This window comes from Blastomyces gilchristii (assembly GCF_000003855.2).
Source record: "Blastomyces gilchristii SLH14081 genomic scaffold supercont1.2, whole genome shotgun sequence".
NCBI lineage: Eukaryota > Fungi > Ascomycota > Eurotiomycetes > Onygenales > Ajellomycetaceae > Blastomyces > Blastomyces gilchristii.
In genome coordinates, this window is record NW_003101681.1 from 2,997,081 (window position 1) to 3,011,109 (window position 14,029).

The following is a 14,029-nucleotide window of genomic DNA, read 5'->3' on the forward strand; positions in this document are numbered from 1 at the left end:
ATATCTGACAAATGATATAATCATATCTAATGACAATATGAGAGAACTCTCAAATGTGAGCATAGATATGATATCACAGTGACTCTGAGCAATGTTGAAATTATAATAACAATAAATAGCTGATATGCATGCAACTCAACAATGTTAATATAAAGAGATTTAACAATTATCATAACAAGAAACTCATGAAATTTCAACATTTACAGAATTGAATACAAAAGCACTGAAAGAATGCTTAGATACTCTTATATATTTTAATACTTTCAATCTGACTCTCTACTCATCATGAAGAATGGAAATGCTCGCGAAGCTGAGTGTAGATGAAGATGTCATTGATTCATTAACTAATCAAGGTTGATATATCAATGAATGATTGAAGAATCATGTTAAACAGAAGTTTCATTCATGAATGAAAGCATGTGAATCAGCATTGTGAATGTCTGACAATATCATCAAACATGTTGATATTCTGTTCTAAGACACTGCTATGCAACAGAAAGTACTAGATTGATTACAGAGCATCTGACAGAGAAACACTTCTCTTACAACATTCATTTCTGACTTCAACACCAAGATTCTAGAAGCAGATAATCAATCTTAAGAGAATTAAATGAAGATTAGTATACTCAGGAAGACATTAACTTTCAAACTCTTACAGACTCTTGTAAGTGTAGATAAAGACCAGACTTATGAAGATTTCTACACACAGCTTCAGACATTAAATAACTGTCTTATTAAGCTCAAGAGTATACAGAACAGTGATAGAAGACATTACATCTCAGTCACTCACACACCTGCACTGAGGAATAATAACAATGATACAGATGCTATAAACTGAGTAGACTTGAATGTCTATACACAAGCAAGGGTCTTCACTGTCTGAACAGACTTTCAACTCTCTGAGATCACTTTTAAAGAAGTCACTGATTGATATCAACAAGAAGTATGTATCAACTGTAATCAATCAGAGTATATTACTTTCAACTGTTAATTGATCTACATGCCTCCATGTTCAAAGAATGAATCAGTGTCTGTCCATGTCAATCACATTACATTAGAGGAAGATTTGAAAGATAACTATGAGAATGCTCTGATGAAACAGGGAAAAGATTAGCTTCTATTCCAATTCACAAGCAGGAGCTTGAAGAGATTGAATGATGACAATTTGAAGAGAAAATGACAATGAATACAATTCTTGTATCTACTGTGATAGATAACATATATAATATGAAAGCCATGATAGACAGTGGTCTATGCTATTACACAATGATTAAATCTTCAATTGTAAGATATTATGATCTTCAGTGTATCTTCTTACTAAGACCTCAACTCCTCACAGAATTTAATGATTCAAAAGATATTCATACTCATTACATGATAAAACTAATCATAGATGTTGAAGAATATTAATATGAAGATGCCTATGCATATAAAGTTGAGAATCTTGACTATAATCTCATGCTAGAACTTGCCTGAGTATCTGAACAAGGCATTTTATTAAATGCTCAAAACAGGAGCTTAATATTCTCTAACAATGATAGGATTCATGAAGATGATATTTACAAGACTATGAATCTTACACAGATCTCTGTCAACACTTATGAAATGCTCTGAAAAAGAAGTCATCATTAAAATCACTGACAGAGTCACTGATAAAGTCACTGATAGTAGAACTATGTATCAATCTATTCTGCCAGTCTGACTGATATTAAGAAAGCTCTAGAAAAGTTATCCTGTACTACAATAACAGATTCTTGCACAAAACTCTCTCAATAATATCATGAATATCTAGATGTCTTCTGATAAGATAACATTATGAATATACCTTCTTTACAAGACTCAGAAGTGAATCACAGTATCAAGTTAGAAAAGAAGAATAATAAGAATCTCAAGTCACTGTGAAGTCCTCTCTATAATATGTCTTGAGATGAACTTCTTCTTCTTCAGAAGACACTCAATAATCTGTTGAATAAAGAATTCATATATATTAGTAACTCTTCTGCTGCAGCTCCTATTCTCTTTTGAAAGAAGTCAGATAAAGAACTTCAATTCTGTGTGAACTATTGAGATCTGAACAGATTGACAAACAAAGATTGTTATCTCTTGTCTCTCAACAATAACTCTAGTATATATCAGACAAGCTCAATAGTTTACAAAGCTAGATGTCATTATCACATTTCATAAGATTCATATTACTGAAGGAGATGAATGACTTACAGCATTTCAAACACATTATGACCTCTTTGAATGAATAGTCACACTCTTTGAACTGGCTAACACTCTCAGTATATTTCAGAAGTATATCAACTGAGCACTCTGAGATTTCCTTAATAAGTTTGTATCTGTATATCTAGATAACATTCTCATCTTCACTGATGAATTCAGAAAAGAATATCAAGAACATATATAGAAGATATTACAATAATTATAAGAGACAGAACTATTAATAGATATTGACAAGTGTGATTTCAAAGTCAAGAGTACAAAATACCTAGATTTTATCATAGAAGCTGATAAGAAAATTCAAATGAATTCTGAGAAGATCTCTGCTATTCTCAAGTGAGAGACTTCATATACTGTGAAAGATGTACAAAGCCTCATTGAAATCACTAACTTCTATCAGCAATTTATATGAAAGTTTCCAGATATCACAAGATTACTTACAGAACTCACTAAGAAAGACTCAGTATTTCAATAATCAGTGAACACTGAAGCGGCATTTATATAAATGAAGAAGATGTTCATTAATACTTCTCTGCTGATAATATTCAATTCTGATTGTAAGACAGTTAGTTGTTGAAGCTGATTTCTCTGACTATGTCACACAAGAAGCTATATTGCAATATGATAATGAAAATGTCTAATCATCATACATTTTCATGTCTAAGAAACTGAGTTCTGCTGAATGTAACTATAAGATCTATGATAAGAAACTTCTCACAATTGTACACTATCTAGAAGAATGAGACTTCAAACTCTGAAGTATCTCTGAATTTGAGATAATCACAGATTATAAGAATCTCAAGCACTTTACAATCATCTGTAAACTCACTGAATAACAGATGTAATGATCTGAATTTCTAAGCCACTTCTATTTTATAATACACTATTATCTTGACAGTCAGAACTTGATAACAGACACTCTCTCATAATGAGAACAAGATATACTGTTCAATATGACAGATATGTGCTGAATGAATCAAGAGCATCAGCTCTTAGATCTGAAGATATTGATTGACTAAGATAGAACAATTCATAACACTGGTAGCGGGCTGCGCCCGATCAATTATATAGACTATTCCGTTACACTTCATAGATTCTTCCATTCCACTATCGAACATGTATGCCCCGATTCTCGGCCATTCTCAATCGCTGATCCTCGGCCGCCACGAACACGTATAGATTCTTCCGCCCCGAAGCTCCACTGCATACATCACCACATATGTGTATAAATATTCATCTCAATCACTGATTCCTACACTTTCTCTTTCTTTTTCTTTCTTAACATTTTTCTCTTTGTTATATAAGACCTATCAATATCATATCAATCTATTCAGTGTAGGCCTCTTACATTAGAAAAATGTTCATCATCTCCTCATTAGAAATGATTATTCATCAAGAGATATTCAAATGCGTAACAACGTGTAAGAAATAGAGAAACAGTTAAACAGTTAAGCGGACACTGAGTCCCTAGATAGAAGCTTGCTCACCAGTCACTCTGGCCTCACAATGAGATCTTACAAAGAGAGTAAGATTTTATAAGAGAATATCAGTGAAAGACCTGAGAGTTCTGACACTCAGATGTATGAGAATATGATTACACTTCTTCAGATTTCACAGATATTATATATTCAATAATTGATATAACCATGTCTAACAATAATATGAAACCCTTGAATGCAAGCATAGATGTGATGTCACAGTGACTCTGAGCAATGTTGAAATTACAATAACAACAAATAGCTGATATGCATGCAATACAACAACTTCAATATGAAGAGATTCAATGATTAATTCATGCAATTTCAACACCTACAGAATCAAGTATAAAAGCACTGAAAGAATGCTTAGATACTTCTGTATATTTTAATGCTTCTGATATCACTCTCTACTCATCATGAAGAATGAAAATGCTTATGAAACTGAGTGTAGATGAAGATGTCATCAGTTCATTAATTAATCAAGATTGATATATCAATGAAAGATTGAAGAATTGTGTGAAATAGAAGTTCTATTCATGAATGAAAGTATATGAACCACTGTTGTGAATACCTGACAATATTATGAAATATCTTGATATTCTGTTTGAAGACACTGCTATGCAATAGAAAGTATTAGATTGATTATAAAGCATCTGACAGAGAAATACTTCTCTTACAACATTCATTCCTGACTTCAACATTAAGATTCTAGAAGCAGATGATCAATCTTAAGAGGATTAAATGAAGATTAACATGCTCAAGAAGATATTAACTTTCAAACTCTTACAGACTCTTATAAGTATAGACAAAGACCAGACTTATAAAGACTTCTACACACAGCTTCAGACAATGAATGATCATCTTATCAAGCTCAAGAGTATACAGAACAGTGACAGAAGATGTTACATCTCAGTGACTCATACACCTGTATCAGAGAATAACAATGATACAGATATTATGAATTGAGTAGACTTGAATGCCTATATATAATCTTCATCATCTGAACAGGCTTTCAAATCTCTGAGATCACTTTCAAAGAAGTCATCAATCAATATCAACATGAAGTATGTATCAACTATAATCAATTAGAATACATCACTTTCAACTGTCAATTGACCTATGTATCTTCACACTCAAGAGAAAGACTGACATCTTCTCAATTAAGAGAAAGATCAGTGTCTTCTCATTTAAAGAATGAATCAGTGCCTGTTCATATCAACTACATTACAGTGAAGAAAGATTCAGAAGATAACTACAAGAATATCTCAATGAAACAGGGAACAGATTAGCTTCTGTTTAAATTCATAAATAGAAGCTTGAAGAGATCAGATAACAATAATTTGAAGAGAAAATAGCAATGAATGCAATTCTTGTATCTACTGTGATTGATAATATGTATAATATGAAAGTCATAATAGACAGCAGTCTATGTCACTATGCAATGATAAAATCTTCAGTTGTAAGATATTATAATCTTCAGTGTATTCTCTTATCAAGACTCTGACTCCTCATAGAATTTGATGATTTAAAAGACATTTGTACTCATTATATGATGAAGCTAATTATAGATGTGAGAGAACATCAATATAAAGATATCTACACATATGAAGTTGATAATCTTGATTACAATCTTATGTTAGAACTTGTCTGACTATCTGAATAAGACATCTTATTGAACACTTGAAACAGAAGCTTGATATTCTCTAACAATGATAGAGTTCATAAGAATGATATTCACAAGACTATGAATGTGACACAGATCTCTGTCAACATCTATAAAATACTCAGAAAAAGAAGTTGCTGAAAGAATTATCAATAGCAGAATCATGTATCAATCTATTTCATTAGTCTAACTGATATTAAAAAGACTCTAGAAAAGTTATTCTGTGTTATAATAACAGATTCTTGTACAATACTCTCTCAATAATATTACAAATATCTAGATTTCTTTCAATAAGATAATAATACTACAAATCTATCTCTCTTATGAGGTTCAGAAGTGAATCACAGTATCAAGTTAAAAAAGAAGAATAATAAGAATTCTGAATCATTATAAGACTCTCTTTATAATATGTCTCAAGATAAACTTCTTCTTCTCTGAAAGACACTCAATGATCTGTTAGATAAGAAATTTATATATATTAGTAACTCTTTCACTGCAGCTTCTATTCTCTTTGCAAAGAAGTCAGGTGAAGAACTCTGATTCTGTGTGAACTACTGAGATCTGAATAGATTGACAAAGAAAGATTGATATCTCTTATCTCTTATCAATGAAATCCTAGCATGAATCAGATGAGCTCAATAGTTTACAAAGTTAGATGTTATCACTGTGTTTCATAAGATTCATATTATTAAAGAAGATGAATAACTTATAGTATTCTGAATGTGTTATGGTCTCTTTGAATAAATAGTCACACTCTTTGAGCTGACTAATGTCTTCAGTATATTTCAGAAGTATATTAACTGAGCACTCTGAGATTTTCTTAATAAGTTTGTATCTGCTTATCTAGATAACATTCTCATCTTCACTAATGAATTCAGAAAAGAATATCAAGAGTATATGTGAAGAGTATTACAATAACTATGAGAAGCAGAACTATTAATTGATATTAACAAGTATAACTTTGAAGTTAAGAGTACTAAATACTTAGATTTTATCATAGAAGCTGATAAGAGAATTTAAATGAATTCTGAGAAAATCTCTGTTATTCTTGAATGAAAAGCTTTATATACTGTGAAAGATATATAAAGCTTCATTGAATTTGCTAACTTCTATCAGTGATTTATATGAAACTTCTCAGATATTATGAGATCACTTACAAATCTTACTAAGAAAGACTCAGTATTTCAATGATTAGCAGATGCTGAAACTGCATTTATACAGATGAAGAAGATATTCATTAAAACCTCTCTGCTGATAATATTCAATTCTGATCATGAGATAGTTATTAAGACTGATTTCTCTGACTCTATGACAGAAGAAGTGATATTGCAATATCATGATAAAAGTATTCTATAATAATATGTCTTCATGTCTAAGAAACTGAGTCTCACTGAATGCAATTATAAGATCTATGATAAGAAACTTCTCACAATTATACACTATTTAGAAGAATGACACTCTGAATTTCAAAGTATCTCTGAATTTGAGATAATTATAAATTATAAGAATCTCAAATACTTCATAACTATCTGTACACTCACTGAATAACAGATATGATGATCTGAGTTCTTAAGTCACTTTCATTTTACAATACACTATCATTCTGACAGTCAGAACTCAATGACAGATGCTCTCTTATAATGAGAGTAAGATATATCATTCAATATAACAGATACTTACTGAATGAACTGAGAGCATCAGCTCTTGAACCTGAAGATACTAGTTGATCAAGATGAAACAGTTCATGACACTATACATGCTTCTCTGATTAGAACTATACATGCTTCTTCAGTTAGAACTGCTATTAATATCTTCACTTTCTCTATACTAAATGAACTGTGATATACAGCAGCTCAGACAGATGAACTTCTTCAGACTCTCATTGAAGCAGTATATCAAGAAGCATCTTAATTTTCCTCAGAACTATGTATAAGAACTGATGTCTCAGAATGTTTAATCAATAATAATAACACTTTATAATTCTGTGAACAACACTGAGTCTCTCACTCTGAACTCTTATGCACTCAGATAATACAAGAGATGTATAATTTGTATATAATCAGTTATTCAGGCTGTGAACAGCTGTATAGAATGATCTTCTGAAAGTTCTACTGATCTGAGATATTAAACAGTATCAGATACTTTATTTAAAACTACAATCACTGTTCTTCTGTTATCTCATGAAAGAACTGTAGAAAAGATCTATTAAAATCACTTAATATCTCTGATAGAATCTGATAAGATGTAGTAATTGACTTCACTATTAATCTATCTAAGAGCAAGAATTGTAGAAATATTCTGATTATTATAAATCAATTGAGCAAAGATATAATATTGAAATCTTGTAATAAGATGAATACTGAACAAGTTACTGAAGCTTTTCTACAGAGCCTGTTCTGTCAGATGTATAAATTACTGAGATCTATAGTATCAGATCAAGACTGTCAATTTGTAAGCACTCTCTGAATAAGAATCTGTCAAGTTCTCAAGATTACATGCTGTCTATTAACTATCTATCATCTCAAGACTGATAATGTGTCAGAACAGATAATTCAGACTGTAAAGAATTATCTTCATAAGTTCTGTCATCACTTATAAGATGATTAGTATGACCTGCTTCTATACACAGAGATCACTATCAATGAATGAGATGTTATTTCAATAGATGTAAGCCTGTTATTTCTTATATATGATTATCATATGAAAGTGTTAAATCTTCTAGAGATCACACAGTTCACACTGAATCTTCACAGTCTGATTCAGATCACTGATAATATAGTAACAAAGCTCTGAGATGCCTGTAAGTGAGCAGATATCTTCATAATAACTATGAAACAAGATCAAGAGAATCAAACTAATGTTTACTAAGATCTCACTGAACAATATAAGATAGAAGATCTGATATAATTGAATCTTAAGAATATACAAATCACATATTCATCTCATACACTAGATTACTGTCATATTAAGTATAAAGTGATAGAAGTTCTAGATAGTCATAACTACTATCTTGATATATTATCAGAGATTTATAATGTATTTCATACAAGCTTGCTTCACTGTGCTGTCACTGATCTGTTCTCTTCTTAACTGACTTCTGACTGACAGTCACCAGATATTATAGAAGAAGATAATGAGCTTGAGTGAGAGATTGAGAATATTCTCAATGAGAGATCTCACAGTCACAGCCAGTAATATCTTATGAAATGAGTTAACTACAATTAACTGACCTGAACTCTGAGTTCTGTGTTATCTGAAACAGCAGCTCTTGACTGATGAGAACTGCTTCTGAAAGAGAGAGACTAATGTGACAGGCTCTGCCTAATCAATTATATAGACTATTTCATTACACTTCATAGATTCTTCTGTTCCACTATTGAATATGTACACTTCAATTCTCAGCCAATCTCAATTGCTGATTCTCGGCTGTCATGAACACATATAGATTCTTCCGCTCTGAAGCTTCACTGCATATGTCATCACATACATGTATAAATATCCACACTGATTGCTGATTTCTACACTTTCTCTTTCTTTTCCTTTCTTAACGTTTTTCTCTTTGTTATATAAGACCTATCAATATCATACCGATCTATTCGGCGTAGACTTCTTACAACACTATACATACTTCTCTGATTAGAACACTCACTCTCTGAACTGATACTGATATTGATATCTTTACTTTCTCTACACTGAATAAACTGTGATATACAGCAGCTCAGACTGATAAACTTCTTCAAACTCTTACTGAAGCAGTATATCAAGAAATACTCTGATTTTCCTCAGAACTACATATAAGAACTGATGTCTCAGAATGTTCAATCAATAATAATAACACTCTATGATTCTGCAAATGCTGCTGAGTCTCTCACTCTGAATTCTTACACACTCAGATAATGCAAGAGATACATGATTTGTATATAACTGAGCATTCAGACTATAAATAACTGTATAGAATGATCTTCTGAGAGTTCTACTGATCTAAAATATTAAACAGTATCAGACACTTTGTATGAAATTATAATTACTGTTCTTCTATTATCTCATGAAAAAACTGTAAAAAAGATCTATTGAAATCACTTAATATCTCTGATAGAATCTGATAAGATATAGTAATTAACTTGACTGTTAATCTATTTAAGAGCAAGAATTGTAGAAACATTCTGATTATTATAAATCAATTGAGCAAAGATATAATATTAAAACCTTGTAATAAGATGAATACTGAACAAGTCACTGAAGCTTTTCTACAGAGCTCATTCTATTAAATGTATGAATTACTGAGATTTATAGTATCAGATCAGAGTTATTAATTCATAAGCACTCTCTGAACAAGAATCTGTCAAGTTCTCAAGATTACATACTGTCTGTTAACTGTCTATCACTCTGAGACTGATGATATATCAGAATGAATAATTCAGACTGTGAAAAATTATCTTTGTAAGTTCTATAATTACTTATAAGATAATTGATATGATCTTCTTCTACACACAGAGGTCACTATTAATGATTGAGATGTTATTTTAATAGATATAAGCTCATTCTTTCTTATACACAGTTATCACATGAAGATGTTAAATCTTCTAGAGATCACACAGTTCACACTGAATCTCTGCAGTTCAATTCAGATCACTGATAATATAGTGATAAAACTCTGAGATATCTGTGACTGAGCAGAAGTCTTCATAACAAGTGCTAAATAAGATTAAGAAGATTAAATTAATATCTGACAAGATTCTGCAGAGCAGTATAAGATAGAAGATCTTGTATAATTAAATCTTAAGAATATACAGATCACATGTTCATCTCATACACTGAATTATCATCATATCAAGTATAAAGTGATAGAAGTTCTAGATAGTCATAACTACTATCTTGACACATTACTAGAAATTCATGATGTCTTTCACACAAGCTTACTTCACTGCACTGTCACTGATTCATTCTCTTCTCAACTAACTTCTGACTGACAGCTGCCAGATATCATAGAAGAAGATAATAAGCTTGAGTGAGAGATTGAGAATATTCTTGATAAGAGATCTCACAGCCGCAGTTAATAATATCTCATACAATAGATCAGCTATGATCAACTGATCTGAACTCTGAGTTCTGTATTATCTGAAACAGCAGTTCTTGACTGATGAGAACTGCTTCTGAAAGAAGAGAGCTAATGTCGCAGGCTGCACCTGATCAATCATATAGACTATTCTGTTACACTTCACAGATTTCTATCATTCTGATTCTCAGTCACTTCACAGGTTTCTACTGTTCTGATTCTCGGTCGTCAATCCTCAGCTGAAAACCTACAGAATTTCTATTCTTCCACCCCGAAGCTTCACCGCGTACATCACTGTGTACACGTATAAATATCCACTCTGATCACTGATTCTCACACTTTCTCTTTCTTTTCTTCTCTAATGTTTTTCTCTTTGTTATATAAGACCTATATATTATACCGATCTATTCGGCGTAGACTCCTTACAATACTCAAATAACATTTAAAGTCATTTACAGCATTAAAAAGAATTTAAATTAAGAAGTGAAAATCACAATCTCATTTGAAAAATGTGATAAGAGTAGACAGTAAGTCTTACTGAAACAGTATGAGACTACTATCTAATTCTAAAACTCTGTAATAAGATTAACTAAATTGATAATGAGATTATCAAATATTCTAATTCTGATCTCAGACATGATCACACGGTCAGTCTACTCAGCAGTCTGTATCATATATCAACTTACTTTCACTCTGCTCTTAGTAGTCTTAGTAGTCTTGACAGTCTATTAATTCATCTGCATCTCTTCTTCAGCAGTCATATCAGCAGCTTATCAACATGTGAATATCCGAATATAGACTACAGCTGTTGATAGAACAGATTACTAAGAATAACAGTGAGATTATTACACAGCAATAAGAGATGAAGTCTAAGAGAGATATAGTACTGTATGAAAAGAATTTCAAGTCTCAGTTGAAAAGAATAATAAATATAGAATCAGCACTTACTCACAGCTATAATATCAAAGTCATCTTACTGTGCAGCTCATGTGAGAAGAACTACAGTCTGTTTATTAAGTGTATTATAATCTTAAGTATGTTGAAGAGAGTCTGTGTAAATTATCACTACAATTCACTGAGTAAATACTGCAGCTTGTAGTCTGATAAGTAATAAATTATCTTCACAGACTACAGCATTGAAATTCATTAGTAAAATATATATATAAAATGTATATGCTGATATGTAAATAACAGAGAATCAGCAGATTGCTGTCTCTATGAATACAACTGCTGCAGAGAAGAATGAGAAGAAGAAGAGAAAGAGAAAGAAGTAAGTTATCAGTGTAAAGCTGAGTCAGACAGCTAAGTTATTTAATTTAGTTAAAAAGAAACAGATGATATTTGTGACTCTGAAGAATAAATAGAAGAATGATGAGATGAGTGATAGTAAGACTATAAAGTTAGAGTTGTTACAGCTGCAAGTGAAGATGCATCAGCTTTATAAAATAAAGAAAGAAATGAAGTGTTTATATAGAGAGCAGAGTGAGATTATAAATCTGTTATAGATAACTCAGCTCAGTGAGTATCTCTACAGGTATTACAGCTCTGATTAAAAAATTCAAAAAATAGAAAATGATGTAAGCAGGCTGTAAAAATCTCATAAGATATTATTGCTTTTTTCATTTTTTTAATAGTTAGTATCAACTTGAAGTGACAGTTTTTTATATGTTCAAAGATCTCTATTTTAATGTCTGAAAATAGTATTCTATAGACAATGAAGAAAAAACAGCAGTCAACCGCTTCACCACGAACTCGCTCAATCTTTCGAATAAGAACCCGCCGATAGATTCATCGAAAGGCCCTCAATCATCCAAGCATTTTGACCCCATCGCCGACCGCATACCCCGTGTGGTGGTGGAGTTATCCAGCCAAACATGAACCAGACATTGTTCAAAACTTCTGTGTGGGATTATCCCCCATTCACCCCCATCACACCACAACCCTGGGCCAAATTGCCATACAAATTGTAAGGTGAAGAGACCTAGTCATATGCATCAATCTTCTTGATGTTGGAAGATCTCTGATCTGTAATTGTGAAGATATCTGAGAAGCAATCTTCATGACAACCCTATCTATCTTTGATGTTTCAAAACATCAACACCAAGTCTCATCCTTGTATCATTCTTTCCAATCTGGCTCATTCTCAGCAGAAAAATAGAAAAAGATATCTCAGCAATAATATTAAGCACTCAATCAACAGACATATCTGAAGTACAATCTCTGTGAAAACTCTCTCTATCTTTGATGTATCAAGACATTAACATCAAGTCTCACTCTTACATCATTCCTCTCAATCTAGCTCATCCTCAGCAGAAAAATACAAAAAGACATCTCAGAAACTGTATTCAATATATAATCAGTAGACAATAAGTCAATAACACATTAACAACTATAAAATCAGTATATTTCATGATCTGACTGAGTCTTTGATCCCTGCATAGTGAGATATATTAAATTGAGTTTTAATATCTTAATATTCAATAGATTCTGCAAGAAATTCAGAACAGCAACACTAGATTTCTATTAAATTTAAGAATTAACTTTATATTGATATAATCATTGATAAAGTCTTCTATTTTGAGATATAAATAACCAGTTTCTCTACATCCTGCTGACAATAATTATATTATTATATAAAAACAGCCTTATATTCTCTATAATATCAAGACTCTGAAGAGAGAAAGTCTTGATAGAGAGTATATAGTAGTATATATTTTAGTAGTTTCTATCTCATTCTTCTGCAGCAGTTAATGCAAAAAAAAAAAAAAGATCTTAGAATTAGTGGTTTACTTCTCTTAAAAAAGTAAGATGTTTTTCTATGAATTTTATACAACATTCTTATAAAGATTTAAAAACAGAGTTATTTTCTATCATAATTTCACATTCTTTTAAGTAAGAATTACTTTTTCAGTAACTGAAGAGCTTTTATTAATACTTAATTCTTTTTTACACTCTTTATTAACTGATTTGAGTTGCACACTTGTTGTGTGAGAAGAATTGAATAATTTAGAATGAAATTAAATAGTTTTAATGAATTTCTCTGTAAAAAATTAACTTATTTTTTAGCAGTTTTTCTCTTAAAAACTGTTATATTATCTGATTTATTATCATTTGATATCATACTTTTTCTCACTGTATTTCAAGAAAGAGATTGTAAAGATTTTATTAATTTATCTCAAAAACTAATCTTAGTTTATTAGATTCTCTTCAAAAATCTAACCTAGTTACTGAACTAGTGTGAAAAAAATCAGATATTTTATACACAAGAGTCTTTCTTCTTTTGAAATAGTATGATCAACTTTTCAATTGAAAATAGACTGATAAATCTCTCAATTGAAACAGTCTGACCAACTTTTCATTGAGTGAGAAAAATGAGTTTAAAAATACACTCAGTTAATGTGAATTAAGATGCTTTCTCAGATGCTATTTCTAAGATTGAAATTCTGAAGAGAAGAAAGAAAGAAGAAATAGAGAAATAACATGTTCTTGAAATACAAGAGCTTGAAAAAGCCAGTAAAATCCTTGAAAAACAGTGTCTGATTGAGATGAATGAAGAAGTTCTGTTAATTCTTCATGCTCAGGCTAGACAACTACAGAAAGTGATTAAGT